Genomic DNA, 17,943 nt, shown 5'->3' with positions numbered 1-17,943 from the left:
TTAATATCGGGGTGTCCAAAGTGCAGCCCGGGAACCATTTATGGGCCGTAGCATTTGGGTCCTTCAACAGAACAACGCTGCAGTTCAATGCTGGCTTGACCGAGGACTTCTTCCCCTGATTGACATCCCATAGCGGACATTTGGGGATGGATGGCAAGGGAAGTTGATAAAAATGGCCATCAGTTCCAGACAGTTGATGCCCTTGGTGAAGCCATCTTGGAGCGATGTTCCCATTAGCCTCCTGGAAACACATGCATCCGTTATGGAAGTGATGAACAAGAACGGTGGAACTACTCGTTACTGAGTCCTACTGAGTTATCTTAGCTTTATGCATTATTTTAGCTGTTTTGAAAATGAACTATATCAGCAAGCTTTAGTATTAGTGATTTTAGAATTAAGAAGTTTGTATGTTCTCTATTGGAATCTATCAGATTCCAATTGAGTGCATCCCATAATCAGTTCCCAGTTCCACATGTCCAAAAGGAGTAGGAAGAAGCAAAGCTTATTAAATCCTACCCCTCCATCTGGTACTTTTACAATCAGTAACTGTTACATTTGTTCACTTCCTGCTTTTTTATTTTTATTTTTTATTTTATTGGACCTTTGAACCCAGCTGCCTCAAACAAGAGACCCAATCCGGCAGCCACCCAACCAAAACCCTCCAACGCCTTGGCTGCATTCTGTCCATTAAAGTAATGGTAATGGTCATGGTTTTATTTCATTTGAACATGCATCAGATTACAATTGAGTGCATCCCATAATCAGTTCCCAGTTCCACATGTCCAAAAAGAGTAGGAAAAAGCAAAGCTTATTAAATCCTACCCCGCCATCTGGTACTTTTACAATCAGTAACTGTTACATTTGTTCACTTCCTGCTTTCCTAATATAGTTGAATTTTTTTCGTTTTAATTTAATTTGTATTAATTATATTAATATTAATAATAACATAATTACATAATTATAATTATACTAATTATATTTAAAAATGAAAATTATATTTTAAATTTGTATTTTTATTTATATATTTTTTATTTATTAATTTTTTGTCACGTACCGAAGTAAGAGGTGATATGAGCATCCAATGACATAATGGGTACCATAGTAACTGTCAATATAGTGATATATATAGCACAAATATTTTTGTCAAGAAAGTGAAATGATCTCTCTAACTTAGTATTATTGCAGTCATATTGAATTGTGGAGGCAAAGATAGTTAGTATCTTTAAAGGATGTACATATCCATAATTCATAAAAGATTAAAAAAACATCACACATTTGACTAGTGTATGTACATTTGGGATAAATAGTTGATTTGATGGGGCATGTAAAGTTTTATTGGCCGTGTGATGAGAGACTGATGGAGTACCAATGAAAGTCTCCTGCTTGAACGTGGCCAAGCTGCAGTATAATAAAGCTGGTGAACCGTCACGCTTTATGAAAGACATTTTTGCTCACTTAAGCTTTTATTAGGTGACAGTAGGCTGCAGAGAAGATCTCACAGGCCTGGCAGAGGAAAAGTCATTAGGAGTTCACCGCGGGGGAGTATGGACTGTGGAGTTCTCCATAGCTGTCACCTGACCGTGGAGATTGGGTATGCTGGTTCTCTATCTTCATCTCAGTGGGGTTATTTAGTTCTGCCTGGACAAAACTTCAGTCTTTGTCCGGTACCCATGAGTCTGCGAAACGGGAGTCTTTGTCCGGTACCCATGAGTCTGCGAATCGGGAGTCCTTGTCCGGTATCTGGAGTCTATTAAACGGGAGTCTTTGTCCGGTACCCATGAGTCTGCAAAATGGGAGTCTTTGTCCGCTACCCATGAGTTTGCGAAACAGGAGTCTTTGTCCGGTACCCATGAGTCTGCGAAACGGGAGTCTTTGTCCGGTACCCATGAGTCTGAAAATCGTGAGTCTTTGTCCGGTACCCATGAGTCTGTAAAACTGGAGTCTTTGTCCGGTACCCATGAGTCTGCGAATTGGGAGTCTTTGTCCGGTACCCATGAGTCTGCGAATTGGGAGTCTCTCTCCGGTACCCATGAGTCTATTAAACGGGAGTCTTTGTCTGGTACACATGAGTCTGCAAATCTGGAGTCTTTGTCCGGTACCCATGAGTCTGAAAACCGTGAGTCTTTGTCCGGCTCCACTAAGTCTGCGAAACGGGAGTCTTTGTCCGGTACCCATGAGTCTGCAAAACTGGGGTCTTTGTCCGGTACCCATGAGTCTGTAAAACTGGAGGCTTTGTCCGGTACCCATGAGTCTGTAAAACTGGAGTCTTTGTCCGGTACCCATGAGTCTGAAAATCGTGAGTCTCTGTCCGGTACCCATGAGTCTGCGAATCAGGAGTCTCTGTCCGGCACCCATGAGTCTGCGAATCGTGAGTCTTTGTCCGGTACCCATGAGTCTGCGAATCGTGAGTCTTTGTCCGGCACCCATGAGTCTATTAAACAGGAGTCTTTCTCCGGCACCCATGAGTCTATTAAACTGGAGTCTTTGTCCGGCACCACTAAGTCTGCGAAACGGGAGTCTTTGTCCGGTACCCATGAGTCTGCAAAACTGGAGTCTTTGTCCGTTACCCATGAGTCTGTAAAACTGGAGGCTTTGTCCGGTACCCATGAGTCTGTAAAACTGGAGTCTTTGTTTGGTACCCGTCAGTCTGTGAATTGGGAGTCTTTGTCCGGTACCCATGAGTCTGAAAATTGGGAGTCTTTGTCCGGTACCCATGAGTCTGTAAAACTGGAGGCTTTGTCCGGTACCCATGAGTCTGTAAAACTGGAGGCTTTGTCCGGTACCCATGAGTCTGAAAATCGTGAGTCTTTGTCCGGTACCCATGAGTCTGAAAATCGTAAGTCTCTGTCTGGTACCCATGAGTCTGAGAATCGTGAGTCTCTGTCCGGTACCCATGAGTCTGCGAATCGGGAGTCTCTGTCCGGCACCCATGAGTCTGCGAATCGGGAGTCTCTGTCCGGCACCCATGAGTCTGCGAATCGGGAGTCTCTGTCCGGCACCCATGAGTCTGCGAATCTGGAGTCTTTGTCCGGTACCTATGAGTCAGCGAATCGTGAGTCTTCATTTGGCAAGGTGCTAACCCAGAACTGGATGCCCAAGAGTGTTGCTATACTGTTTACTAAGCTGGAGCCTATCCCAGCTGACTCTGGGCGAGAGGTGGGGCACACTCGGGACTTTGTCACCCAACCAGCCGACAGCACCCCCAAGAGGACCGTAGTTGTTCAACTTGCCTGTTCACAATGCAAGCGGACTGTAACAGCACAGCCTGCTAATTCCGTCAACAAACAAACGGCAGACAGAGCAATACTTTGCATGCTTTTGTGCACGGCGGAGAAATCTAACGAGTCTCTGCAACAGAATGAAGTCAGCCTGTGGAAATGTGTGCCTGGGGCGGCACGCAGGAGCCAAATAAGAGTTAGCGGTATGTGTGTTATGTTAGAATCCTTTTTAATGAGGCTATCAGTGGCAGTTGGAGCCTATTTACCATCTGCAGCGTGTGAGGCTCATTACCTAACATGCCAGCTTTTTTTTTTTTTTTCCCTGTCCTACGTCTGAAAAGAGACGTAGGCATACAAAATTCCTCGCGCGGGATCGTCTTAATGCACCGCCCTAATTGAGATGGATATGTTTTTAACGACCGCTGGCGTTTGCTTGACAGGAAGCAAGAGAGAGAGGGCGAGATAGAGGATGAGAGCGCTAATGCCGATGCTTTAGCTGAAGGTTGCGGTTAAAGTATTTAAATTTCATTGGAAATCTTTGCCATTTTCCTTTTTTAATGATGGCCACCGTAATTGCGAGTCCGACCGAGGAGGCAGCCAGTTAGCCGTGGAGGTTGTAGCCTTAAGGGAGACCAAGGCGGTGCAAGTCCAGACACCACCAGCTAATTTTGCTTAATGCTTCTTTGACAAGGTGCTAACCCAGAACTGGATGCCCAGGAGTGTTGCTACTGTTGACACTTCAAAGGTAAACATAATAAATCCCTGCTAGGTGGATAATTGGCTATATTAATGCTGATGCTACGTGGGGTCGTCCGGGGCCTGGAGTCTTTGTCCGGTACCCATGAGTCTATTAAACTGGAGCCTTTGTCTGGCACCCATAAGTCTGCGAAACTGGAGTCTTTGTCCGGTACCCATGAGTCTGTGAATTGGCAGTCTTTGTCCGGTACCCATGAGTCTGTGAATTGGGAGTCTTTGTCCGGTACCCATGAGTCTGCGAAACAGGAGTCTATTAAATGGGAGTCTTTGTCCGGTACCCATGCGTCTGCGAATCTGGAGTCTTTGTCCGGCACCCATGAGTCTGCGAATCTGGAGTCTTTGTCCGGCACCCATGAGTCTGCAAAACTAGAGTCTTTGTCTGGTACCCATGAGTCTATTAAACGGGAGTCTTTGTCCGGTACCCATGAGTCTATTAAACGGGAGTCTTTGTCCGGTACCCATGAGTCTGTGAAAATTGAGAGTCTTTGTCCGGTACCCATGAGTCTGTGAATTGGGAGTCTTTGTCCAGTACCCATGAGTCTGCGAAACAGGAGTCTATTAAATGGGAGTCTTTGTCCGGTACCCATGCGTCTGCGAATCTGGAGTCTTTGTCCGGCACCCATGAGTCTGCGAATCTGGAGTCTTTGTCCGGCACCCATGAGTCTGCAAAACTAGAGTCTTTGTCCGGTACCCATGAGTCTATTAAACGGGAGTCTTTGTCCGGTACCCATGAGTCTGTGAAAATTGAGTCTTTGTCCGGTACCCATGAGTTTGCGAATTGGGAGTCTTCGTTCGGCACCCATGAGTCTGTGAATTGGGAGTCTTTTTTCGGCACCCATGAGTCTGTGAATTGGGAGTCTTTGTTCGGCACCCGTGAGTCTATTAAACGGTAGTCTGTGTCCGCTACCCATGAGTCTGCAAAACTGGAGTCTTTGGCCGGTACCCATGAGTCTGCGAATCTGGAGTCTATTAAAACGGGAGTTTTTGGCCGGCACCTATGAGTCTGCGAATCGGGAGTCTTTGTTCGGCAAGGTGCTAACCCAGTGTTGCTATACTGTTTACTTTATATTAATGCTGATGCTACGTGGGGTCGTCCGGGGCCTGGAGTCTTTGTCCGGTACCCATGAGTCTATTAAACTGGAGTCTTTGTCCGGTACCCATGAGTCTATTAAACGGGAGTCTTTGTCCGGTACCCATGAGTCTGCGAAACTGGAGTCTTTGTCCGGCACCCATGAGTTTGTGAAAATGGAGTCTTTGTCCGGTACCCATGAGTTTGCGAATTGGGAGTCTTTGTCCGGTACCCATGAGTCTATTAAACGGGAGTCTTTGTCCAGTACCCATGAGTCTGCGAAACTGGAGTCTTTGTCCGGTACCCATGAGTCTGCAAATCTGGAGTCTTTGTCCGGTACCCATGAGTTTGCGAATTGGGAGTCTTTGTCCGGTACCCATGAGTCTGTGAATTGGGAGTCTTTGTCCGGCACCCATGAGTCTGTGAATTGGGAGTCTTTGTCCGGCACCCATGAGTCTGCGAATCGGGAGTCTTTGTTCGGCAGGGTGCTAACCCAGAACTGGATGCCCAGGAGTGTTGCTACTGTTTACTAAGGGAGAGCTCCATTATGAGACTTAAAAGATAAACATAATAAATCCCTGCTAGGTGGCTAATTGGCTATATTAATGCTGATGCTACGTGGGGTCGTCGGGGGCCTGCTGTTGTTATTGCAGGTAGGTGATCAATGTGTCGGCAGAAACACCACAAAATGCTGTTTTTTTTTTCCAGCCACGGTGCTATAATTGTAACCTGGAAAGAAATGGCTGTCCGGTGAACTATGGCGAGGATGTTTCGCAATGGAGCAGGCGTGTGTGTGTGTGTGTGTGTGTGTCACAGGGTCTCATGTAGCACAAGAGATACGGCGGGATGGCGGCAACACATCATTAGGATCCCACTGCTGGGAGAATGGCCTTCAGTCAAGCATTTATCTACGCTTGTCTTTGTCTACTGATGTAAGCCATCCCTTCTTCATGTCCAATGAAAAAAAAAAAGATAATTTAACAAACGTCATATCTTGTTTCACACACGGCTGCATTTAAAACACAACCATACCAGCATACCAGCACGAAAACACAACGTATTCCAGCATACCAGCAGTTACGGAAAACTCTAGTACTCATCAAAGTGCAGGGAAACTTTAGCCCAAGCTAAAACAATAACAGCTAGCTAAGTTTGTTTTAGCTTAGACAGCCTTAGCTAAAACATTAGTAGTTATAGTGCTAGCTGATGCAGTAGCAGTTACATAACATTTAGATAGCCTTAGCTAAAACATTAGTAGTTAGTGCTAGCTGAAACAGTAGCAGTTACATTAACTTTAGATAGCCTTAGCTAAAATATTAGTAGTTAGATAGTGCTAGCTGAAACAGTAGCGGTTACATGAACTTTAGATAGCCTTTGCTAAAACATTAGTAGTTAGATAGTGCTAGCTGAAACAGTAGCAGTTACATGAACTTTAGATAACTTTAGCTAAAACATTAATAGTTGGTGCTAGCTGAAACATTAGCAGTTACTTAACCTTTAGATAGCCTTGGCTAAAATATTAGTAGTTAGTCAGTGCTAGCTGAAACAGTAGCAGTTAAATGAACTTTAGATAGCCTTTGCTAAAACATTAGTAGTTAGTGCTAGCTGAAGCAGTAGCACTTACATAACGTTTAAATAGCCTTAGCTAAAATATTAGTAGTTAGATAGTGCTAGCTGAAACAGTAGCATTTACATGAACTTTAGATAGCCTTAGCTGAAACATTAGCAGTTACTTAACCTTTAGATAGCCTTAGCTAAAACATTAGTAGTTAGTGCTAGCTGAAACAGTAGCGGTTAGATGAACTTTAGATAGCCTCAGCTAAAACATTAGCAATTAGTGCTAGCTGAAACAGTAGCAGTTACTTAACCTTTAGATAGCCTTAGCTAAAACATTATTTAGTGCTAGCTGAAAAAATAGCAGTTACATAAACTTTAAATAGCCTTAGCTAAAATATTAGTAGTTAGATAGTGCTAGCTGAAACAGTAGCATTTACATGAACTTTAGATAGCCTCAACTAAAACATTAGTGGTTAGTGTTAGCTGAAACATTAGCAGTTACTTAACCTTTAGATAGCCTTAGCTAAAACATTAGTGGTTAGTGCTAGCTGAAACAGTAGCAGTTAAATTAACTTTAGATAGCCTTTGCTAAAACATTAGTAGTTAGATAGTGCTAGCTGAAACAGTAGCGGTTAGATAGCCTTAGCTAAAACATTAGTAGTTAGATAGTGCTAGCTGAAACAGTAGCAGTTAGATAAACTTTAGATAGCCTTAGCTAAAACATTAGTAGTTAGATAATGCTAGCTGAAACAGTAGCGGTTAGATAGCCTTAGCTAAAACATTAGTAGTTAGATAGTGCTAGCTGAAACAGTAGCGGTTAGATAGCCTTAGCTAAAGCATCAGTAGTTAGTGCTAGCTGAAACAGTAACAGTCTGCTGTAACACGAGAAACTAAAACGTTAGCAGTTTTGTAAAACACTAGCAGTATGCTAAGGCACTACTAATTCAGGGTAAAATATCAGTTATGTAAAAGACTAGCCTTAGCCGTAAATAGTTCAGTCAAAACGTACGCCGTGAACTAAAACATTAGCACTGTGAGATAATTCAATAGCAGTTTATCAAACACTTGCAGTAGCTAATTTGGTAGAAGTAAAGTCAAATGCTAACCCGTCTTAAAACCATAGCAGTTAGCATAAAAGAGATCGCTCCAGGTTGCCATGGTGGAGACCAACATTGTCTATGCGGGGTTCTCAGGTGGGTGGAAAGGGGATTGGTTGTGTGATGTTACCGGGTCAGAATACGTGGGTGCATGAAGGGTTAGACCAGATTGATTATTTTGGACTGCCATGGCGGAGGAGACAATGTGCTGGTGTCCAGCTGGTTCTACTGGGCTGTGATGACTCGGAATGGAAGGACAATGAGATTCCGGAAACAGGGAAGAGATTGCTTTCATCTAGACAAAAGGGTAATCCATGCCATCTGCTATCATGTGATGGCAGCAAACCCTGTGTTATTGCCAGTTTTTTTTTTTTTTTTTTTAGTTCCACTCAATGCGAAGGTTGGAGTGTGAGGTCAACTGGTGGATCGGCACAGCATCTGCAGTGATGCGTTTGCTGTCCCGGACTGTTTTGGGGAAGACAGAGCTCAGCAGGAAGGCAAGGATGTTCTCCTTTAGGATTTTTTTTGGACAGTAGAAGTCATGCTTCCATTTATCACAGCAAGTCTTCAAGGTCCCGAACCAACAAAATAGCCACAGACCATCACACTACCACCGCAACATTTTACTATGATGTTCTTTTTCTGAAATGTGGCGTTACTTTTACTTCAGATGTAATGGGACATCTTCCAAAAAGTCCAACTTTGTCCGGTCAGTCCACAGGGTATTTTCCCAAAGGGGGATCCTTAATGTTCTATTTGTTCAGCAGTGGTTTTGGTCTTGGACTTGGAACTCTGTTTTTGTCCAGTAATAAACTTTACATTAACTGAGGCAAGTGACCTGCAGTCCTTTGGATGTGTTGTGGGGTCTTTTGTGACCTCTTGGGTGAGTCGTGGCTGCGCTCTTCGGGTCATTTTGGTTGGTCGGCCACTCCTGCGAAGGTTCACCACTGTTCTGTGTTTTCACCATATTGGTAATGGTAATGGTAATGGTTTTATTTCATTTGAACATGCATCAGATTACAATTGAATGCATCCCATAATCAGTTCCCAGTTCCACATGTCCAAAAGGAGTAGGAAGAAGCAAAGCTTATTAAATCCTACCCCTCCATCTGGTACTTTTACAATCACTAACTGTTACATTTGTTCACTTCCTGCTTTCCTAATATAGTTGAATTTTTTTCGTTTGAATTTAATTTGTATTTTTATATTTAAAAATATTAAAAAATGTAAATTATATTTTAAATTTGTAAGTTTTTTAAACTTAAACTATATTAGGAAAGCAACTAAACTTAAACTAAAGTTAAAGTCAAAGCTCTTTAGTTATTAAATGAAATAAATGAAATAAATGAAATAAATTAAAAAAAACAAAAAAATTTTTTTTAAATATGTGATTTTAGAAATAAGGAGTTGGTATGTTCTCTGTAGGCGGCATTATGAATTATCCTTACTGACCTTTTTTGTAGTACATTTAGCAAGTGAAGATTGCTTTTATAGTTATTATCCTATATTTCCACACAATAAGTAAGATATGGTAGAACCAGAGAGCAATAAAGAGTAATAAAGAGTGGAGTGATTTCTGATTGAGAACATTTTTTTCTTTGTTCAATCTTGAAATATTGACTCTCACTGTGGTTTGCTGGAGTCCCAAATCACATTTTCAATCAGTTATTACGGACCTTGAGGAGTTGCGTTCAAAGACAGCAAGAAGCGTAGTTCCGTCGGTGAGACATAAGAATATCCACTGACTTCTTTTTAGAGCACATATATGTGCATTATAAAGATCAGTGACGATTTTCTGTTAACCAATCACATGTTTAGCTCCACCCCTTTATTCCATACTAGGAGCTATAAGATCATAGAATGTCATATCATACACTCGTATATTATGAATGTGTGAAAGTATAAGATGTTTTTCTTTTGAATTGGAGGCTACCTGAGCTGATGTTGTGTAGGATAAAAGCACACATCTGGATATTGAAGTGATATCACCGACAGATATGTATATAATATCCATACTGATGATATCGCACACCGAGGCTTCATTTCCCCGATATGCAAAGACGAGGTGAAACAAACTGCAGCTCACAAAGGTTTCTTTATCCAGCAGCCAGGGGAGTGCATTAGCATGCCCCCCGCCCCCATCTTAGTTAATTGAAGTTAATCAGAGACTGTGTTTCAGTGTGTCGCAGTTGTTACCGTCGCGTCGCTCTTTGTTCCCTTCAAACACCTCCAAGGTTCCTAATTAAGCACCCTGACACCGTGACACCGGGCCTCTCCTCCACGTTGGACTTGACAGTTAATTACACAGCCAGGCAGGGAAGTCGGGGGGGAAGTGCCTCGCTGGTGGCAGTGTCAGGCAGATGCGATAGCGAACGCACCTTTAACCAGAGTGAAATACACCACGGTAGAGAACATTGTTTGTTCTCGTTTGTCTTTTGGATGGGAAGTTGGACAAGGAGAATACGTAATGTAATACGAAATGTAAAATATTTTAGGATAGTTTGCTTTGTGTCACGGCTGCACGGTGGTCGAGTGGTTAGCGTGCAGACCTCACAGCTAGGAAACCGGAGTTCAATTCCACCCTTGGCTATCTCTGTGTGGAGTTTGCATGTTTTCTCCGGGTACTCCGGTTTCCTCCCACATTCCAAAAACATGCTAGGATAATTAGCGACTCCAAATTGTCTATAGAAATTAATGTGTGTGTGAATGGTTGTTTGTCTATATGTGATTGGCTGGCCACCAGTCCAGGGTGTACACCGCCTCTCGCCCGAAGACAGCTGGGATAGGCTCCGGCAACCCCCGCGACCCTCGTGAGGATAAGAATGAATAGAAAGGAGTGCCCTCATTCACCTTTCTCACTCGCTCACATTCAGCTATAGAACCAACACGCTGAGGTGTTGCGACTCTCTAGTCATCCAGTCATTTTGGTGATATAATAAGTATGAATGTGAGTGTGAATGGTTGTTTGTCTATATGTGCCCTGTGATTGGCTGGCCACCAGTCCAGGGTGTACCCCGCCTCTCGCCCCAAGACAGCTGTGATAGGCTCCAGCACCCCCACAACCCTCATGAGGATAAGGGGTAGAAAATGAATGAATGAATGAATGCTTCATGTCACATTAAGCATGGTCATGTGACCAACATTTGCATGTTTTTTGTAATATGACTATTCATAACCCCTTGTTTTCTTTTCTCGTTCACCAGAATCAAGTGGTGTCCCAATTCTCCTTGAACTGAGGAGTAAGTGCTAAGGGTTGTTCACCCCTTAAAACCAAGTGTGCTCGGGGACCAGACTTGAAACGAAGGGGAAGGCGGAGCTAAAACACTTGACGAGAAGATGGAAGTGCGGAGACGGACAGAAACATAAAAATGTAAGTAATTACTCATAATTATTGAGTTGCTACTCTACATAAATATTCTCCATGTTTTGAATAGTTTTGTACCACATCACATTACCACAAGGGGTAAGAGGAAGGGGATGGGAATTGGGATTCAGCCTTATTGTCTGTATGTCCGAGCTGGGACAATGAAGTCCAGCTCACAGTGGCTTTAAACTGATCCAAGATCTCATCTTAAATCTCTGGACGATAGAGCTTTTTCTGTCGCACATCCGAGACTTTGGAATATCCTGGTCCTAAACATTAGATCTTCACAAACACTGCAGTATTTTATTGTAAATCTTTATTGCAATCTTACAAACACCCAACTGCCCAGCAAACCCGACCCCAGGGCTTGTAAAATAGAGAGGGGGGTACTGTTGTAACAAACACAAAGGGCAGAGCAGCACATTTCCTTGTACACATCTCCCATTCCTGCATGTTTTGTTCTGAACCGAACTGCATCAGAGTTCTTGGTGTGCTTGTTTGGTGAGGTGATAGAGAGGGGGGGTACTGTTGTAACACACACACACACAAAGGGCGGAGCAAACACATTTCCTTGTACACATCACCCATTCCTGCATGTTTTGTTGTGAACCGAACTGCATCAGAGTTCTTGGTGTGCTTGTTTGGTGAGGTAATAGAGAGGGGGGTACTGTTGTAACACTCACACACACAAAGGGCGGAGCAAACACATTTCCTTGTACACATCACCCATTCCTGCATGTTTTGTTGTGAATCGAACTGCATCAGAGTTCACTTGTGTGCAGACCAATATCCATTTCTCAAGAGTTCTTGGTGTGCTTGTTTGGTGCACACCAGGGTTGTGATGATTGTGCTCGCACATCCCCAAATGAACCCACACTAGCAGATTTGTGAGAAGCGCTAACACATCCTCAAATGATTGCTAGCTTTTTACATCCAAGACTGGAATGGTTTTTTGGACAAATTCCTGAAGGGAACGCTGCCCCCATTACATTTTTAATGCTTCCACAATCTCTTGCCATGGAATCCCAAAGGACCCAAGATCTTTGAAAATTCCCAAAGGTGAAAACCAGCAGGAAAAGTCAAATAATAGAGAGAGGGGTACTGTTTTAACACGCACTCACACAAAGGGCGGAGCAAACACAGTTCCTTGTACACATCTCCCATCCCATTCCTGCATGTTTCGTTGTGAACCGAACTGCATCAGAGTTCACTTGCGTGTGGACCAATACCCATTTCTCAAGAGTTCTTGGTGTGGATTGCGATGATAAAATGAATCACGCTAGCAGATTTGTGAGAAGCGCTAACACATCCTCAGATGACTGCTAGCTTTTTACATCCAAGACTGGAATGGTTTTTCCAAAGACAGACAAATTCCTGAAGGGAACCCTGCCCCCATTACATTTTTTAATGCTTCCAAAATCTCTTGCGAATCTCTTGAGAAGTCAAATAATACAGATGGGGGTACTGTTGTAACACTCACACACACAAAGGGTGCTAGCTTTTTACATCCAAGACTGGGGTGGTTTTTCCAAAGACGAACAAATTCCTGAAGGGAACCCTGCCCCCATTACATTTTTAATGCTCCCAAAATCTCTTGCCATGGAATCCCAAAGGACCCAAGATCTTAGAAAATTCTCAAAGGTGAAAACCAGCAGGAAAAGTCAAATAATAGAGAGGGGGGGTACTGTTTTAACACTCACACACACAAAGGGTGCTAGCTTTTTACATTCAAGACTAGGGGTGGTTTTTCCAAAGATGGACAAATTCCTGAAGTGAATTCTTCCACAATCCCTTGCTATGGAATCCCAATGGACCTGAGATCTTGGAAAATTCCCAAAAGTGAAAACCAGCAGGAAAAGTCAAAGAACAGAGAGGGGGTACTGTTGTAACACACACAGGAAAAGTCAAAGAATTGAAATGAGTCGTACACACAAATCTGTCACTTCCCAGTGCTTCAAAATTCTGTGTTTATGCTAGCAAACGGACGACAACGACAAAGTGATATGACTTTTATCCTCATATTGAAATATTATGTATGTAAATCATTTAAAGCCAAGCTGCCATTTGTCTTTTATGATGCTTTAATAAGCCTTTATGGTGACATTTAGCAACATATGCCTTATAATAATTACATAAATGTGTATGTAGATGATAGGCGCCAGCATCCCTCCACCACCTCGGTAAAGACAAGCGGTACAGTACATGGATGGATGAGTGTATGGAGGTTTATGAGGTACATAAAAGTTGTAAAAACATGCTTTATGATGAATTGTTCATCATATGAATGCGTCTTATTAAGCACACCCGGGAATAAACACCAAAAATTACATATTTATATGCAGTACTCAACCACAAAGAATACCCGTGTAATGCTTTTTTTATGTGTACAATCCCGTTTTATTATTACATGAAACTAGGGCTGTCAAATGATTCAAAATTGTAATCAAATTAATCCGATTTCCAATGAATTAATCATTATTAATTATAGTGTATGAAATATGCCCATTTTTACTGTATTTTATACAGTATCTGTACAATATAAGGTTTGGAATAGTTGGACAACTGACTGAAGAGGAAGAAACCACAGCGAGCGGCAACAAAAGAGAGAGAGGCCGATGACGTGTGTCACAAAGGAATTATGATGCTGTTTAATTCTGACACAGAAGAGGAAGACTTTATTGTTTTTTATGAACAAAAAGATAAATGAGTCAAAAGATAAGACCGAACAGGATACGTATCTGTAAAGTATGTATTAAAGTACTCATTGTCGGACACACTTTGTCAGAAGCAATGCTGGTGCCGTGGAGCTCAGAACTGCAGACAATCTTGGCTCAACATCTTCAGTGAAAATGTGGTCATTACATGTTTTTTTTTGCGGGATTATCGTTTTCCAGACATCAGTTAGCCCTCTAATTCTCGCCATCTCCGGGGGACGTACAGGGTGTCGAATTTCGAGTTTCGAATAGCTGGACAAGTGACTGATGAAGAGGACGAAACTACCGAGAGCGGCAACAAAAGAGACAGAGAGAGACCGATGACGTGTGTCATGAAGGAATTCTGATACAGAATAGGATTTTAGTTCCCAAGAGGATAATGATGAGTGATCCAAAAGTCAGCTGGGATAGGCTCCAGCATAACCCTGTCCCATTAAAAAAAAAATGAACCAGGTTCCATACATTTTTCAGTTACCGGGCAAACATTTCCTTCACTAAAACAAAAAAAAACTTGCAAAAAACACACACTTCATGCTGGTAAAATATGTGTAAAAGGTTAAAAAAAATTAGAATAAAAAAATAAAAAAAAACATAAAAAAGTGAATTTGGAACAAATAAAACATATTTCATTGGGGCGGGCAACATATTTCAGTTACCGGGCAAACATTTCCTTCACTAAAACAAAAAAACTTGCAAAAAACACACACTTCATGCTGGTAAAATATGTATAAAAGGTTTAAAAAATTAAAATAATAAAAAAAAAAAAAAAACATTAAAAAATAAAAAAGTGAATTTGGAACAAATAAAACATATTTCATGGGTGGGGGGGGCAAAAATTCTAGCGAGCTTGATCAGATATTGTACAGTGAATGGAGTTCCTTCTATAGAAGATGGATGTGACATCCCATTAAAAAAATGAACCAGGTTCCATACATTTTTCAGTTACCGGGCAAACATTTCATTCACTAAAACAAAAAAAAACTTGCAAAAAACACAAACTTCATGCTGGTAAAATATGTGTAAAAGGTTAAAAAAATTTAAATAAAAAAATTAAACAAAACATTAAAAAATAAAAAAGTGAATTTGGAACAAATAAAACATATTTTATTGGGGGGGGGGCAACATATTTCAGTTACCGGGCAAACATTTCCTTCACTAAAACAAAAAAAAAAAAAACTAGCAAAAAACACACATTTCATGCCGGTAAAATATGTGTAAAAGGTTGAAAAAATTAAAATAAAAAAATAAAAAAAACATTAAAAAACAAAGTGAATTTGGAACTAATAAAACATATTTCATTGGGGGGGTAAGATGCATATGACATCCCATTAAAAAAAAATTAACCAGGTTCCATACATTTTTCAGTTACCGGGCAAACATTTCATTCACTAAAACAAAAAGCACACACTCCATGCTGGTAAAATACATATAAAAGGTAATTTTTTTTTTAAATGCAATACATTTTTTAAAAAAGCAATCCAAAAACATAAAAAAATCAAAAATAATAATAATTTTTTAAAAAATTCATTGGGGGGGGGGGCTAAAAATGGCAGCATGCCTAAAAAATAAAATAATAAAAAATAATTAAAAAAAAAAACATTCTGGTATAGAATGTGTAAAAGGTTAAAAAAATTAAAATAAAAAACAAAAAAAACATTAAAAAATAAAAAAGTGACTTTGGAAACAAATAAAACATATTTCATTGTGGGAGGAGGGGCTAAAAATGGCAGCAGACATGCCTTTTTAGAGCCAATGATGCAAAAAATCAACACGGAACAGGCGCCACTGTTCAGTTTCCGGGCATTCACTAAGCTAAAAAGCACACACTCCATGCTGGTAAATTACATATAAAAGGTTAAAAAAATAAAAATGAAAAATACAATAAATTTAAAAAAGCAATCCAAAAACATAAAAAAAAAATAATAAAAAAAAATATAATAATAATTAAAAAAATTTTGCAGCATGCTTAACAAAGCAGAAATGCCTTTTTAGAGCCAATGGTGCAAAAAAATCAACACGGAACAGGCGCCATATGTGGCGTCCTGAGGTGGGATGTTTATGAGCCCAAAGACGAGGATCCCCTAAATCACCTCTTCTAATCAGGGTTGTGGCGCATACCATGACTTATGAGTTATATTCCTAATATCGCTTGGCTGTCAGCCCCCTTCATTCACACACACACACACACACACATACACACACACACAGAGTCAGGCAAGGCTATCAGCAGCGACCTTGCCAACACGCCTGGGTTCCAGGTGGAAGTGATAGATACTCGGCCTCCATGACAGCCAAGCCTTTTCCTATAAGAAAAAGCCGTATTGATTCATGAACCAATAAATAGACGCACAAGCACTTTTGCTTCACTGGCTCCACCCCCTCCTTTTCAAGAACCAAACCAGTAAAATCCCTATCATGACATCAACGGCGTGCCAGGAACAATGGTCAGTCGCCGCGTCCTTATCGCCAGACGCCGATCCCGAAGGCTCAAGCCTCTCTGTTTATTAAATATCGATCATAACCATTGTAGAATGGAGTCATTATTTTCCCGTTATGTGCCCGTTATGGAGGTCGTTGGCACCGCTCCCGTGCCGCCGCATGACCACTTGAAGCAAATTTTGGATTGCTATCATAAGTCACGATGAAGGGAAGAAGAAGAAAATGAATATCTCTTCTGCCTGCTGGCTTTTCTTGCTTTCATTAAAGTCTCATCGATTTTATTGTCTGCTGTTCACACGAAGCCTCAGCTTGGCTTTAAATGCATTTCCTGCGCACATAAATCACGCGTGTGGCGCCCCCGACGGGATGTGCTTACGTTGGTCCGTAGAACAACGGCATGAGTGAGCCCTTTTTGTCAAATACAGTCTCTTTGTCAGATTTCTTGTGATTGGTTACAAAACATTACAGCAGAGTGGGGATGAGGGCAGGCCTACAGTAGTGTACAGTGTACCCAGGCATGCCCATATAAGGAAGATGGGCTAGCTGTGATGTCACAGGAAAAAAATATCCAGCATTTTAGAAAGGTTGCACGGTGGTCGAGTGGTTAGCGCGCAGACCTCACAGCTAGGAGTTCAATCCCACCGTCGGGCATCGGTACTCCGGTTTCCTCCCACATTCCAAAAAAACATGCTAGGTTAATTAGCGACTCCAAATTGTCCATAGGTATGAATGTTGATGTGAATTAGCATATTTGCCTCTTGTTAGCAAGAATATGAGCCAAAGAATGCTCGGTCAATAGCATGGTAAATCATCTGCATTGACGCCTACCGAAGTACGTAGCCAAACCTCAACTAGCTAACGTCATGCTAACATCGTTCTTTTCTGCTCACATATTACATACCTTTCCCACACTTGTCTCAGGACCTCACGTTGCTATTTTTAGCAACATCTACTGTGACGTTTTTTTTAGCCTCCACTGGCTAACTGTGTTAGCTAGTTGGCTAGCGACATGCTAGGTTAATTAGCGACTCCAAATTGTCTATAGGTATGAATGCGAGTGTGAATTAGCTATTTGCGTCTTGTTAGCAAGAATATGAGTCAAAGAATGCTAAAGTAGCTCGGTCAATAGCATGGTCAATCATCTGCATTGACGCCTACCGAAGTACGTAGCCAAACCTCGACTAGCTAACGTCATGCTAACATCGTTCTTTTCTGCTCACATATTACATACCTTTCCCACACTTGTCTCAGGACCTCACGTTGCTATTTTTAGCAACATCTACTGTGACGTTTTTTTTAGCCTCCACTGGCTAGCTGGGTTAGCTAGTTGGCTAGCTGCATGCTAGGTTAATCGGCGACTCCAAATTGTCCATAGGTATGAATGTGAGTGTGAATGGTTGTTTGTCTATATGTGCCCTGTGATTGGCTGGAGACCAGTCCAGGGTGTACCCCGCCTTTCGCCCAAAGTCAGCTGTGATAGGCTCCAGCACCCCCAGCGACCCTCGTGAGGATAAGCGGTAGAAAATGAATGAATAGAAAGGAGTTTCTCACTCGCTCGCATTCAGCTATAGAACCAACACGCCAAGTGAACTGTCTAGTCATCCAGAGGGAAACAAACAGGGATTAATCATCCGATATTTATTTATTTATCATGTGGTTAATTGATTTATTGATTATTGTGACAAACCTACTACGTCTGCGCACTTTCACAATGAAATTATATCTTAGC

The 17,943-nt window shown here is 41.7% G+C and overlaps 1 protein-coding gene across 4 annotated transcripts in view; it reads left to right on the top strand.

The window, feature by feature from the left end:
• Window positions 1-17,943, top strand: part of LOC131137799 (PDZ domain-containing RING finger protein 4-like) — a 100,672-nt gene that overhangs the window by 12,229 nt on the left and 70,500 nt on the right. For 3 of the 4 annotated variants that reach the window (XM_058086112.1, XM_058086111.1, XM_058086114.1), the window contains one exon: window positions 10,901-11,067. The gene's annotated coding sequence lies outside the window, so the exon portion shown is untranslated. Of the gene's footprint in view, window positions 1-5,661; window positions 5,976-10,900; window positions 11,068-17,943 lie in introns of those variants that run through there. The other variant, XM_058086113.1, reaches the window with a different exon arrangement.

This window comes from Doryrhamphus excisus, chromosome 11, assembly GCF_030265055.1.
Source record: "Doryrhamphus excisus isolate RoL2022-K1 chromosome 11, RoL_Dexc_1.0, whole genome shotgun sequence".
NCBI classification, from domain to species: domain Eukaryota; kingdom Metazoa; phylum Chordata; class Actinopteri; order Syngnathiformes; family Syngnathidae; genus Doryrhamphus; species Doryrhamphus excisus.
The sequence above is the reverse complement of the archived record's forward strand: the minus strand, read 5'-3'. Positions and strand labels throughout refer to the sequence as shown.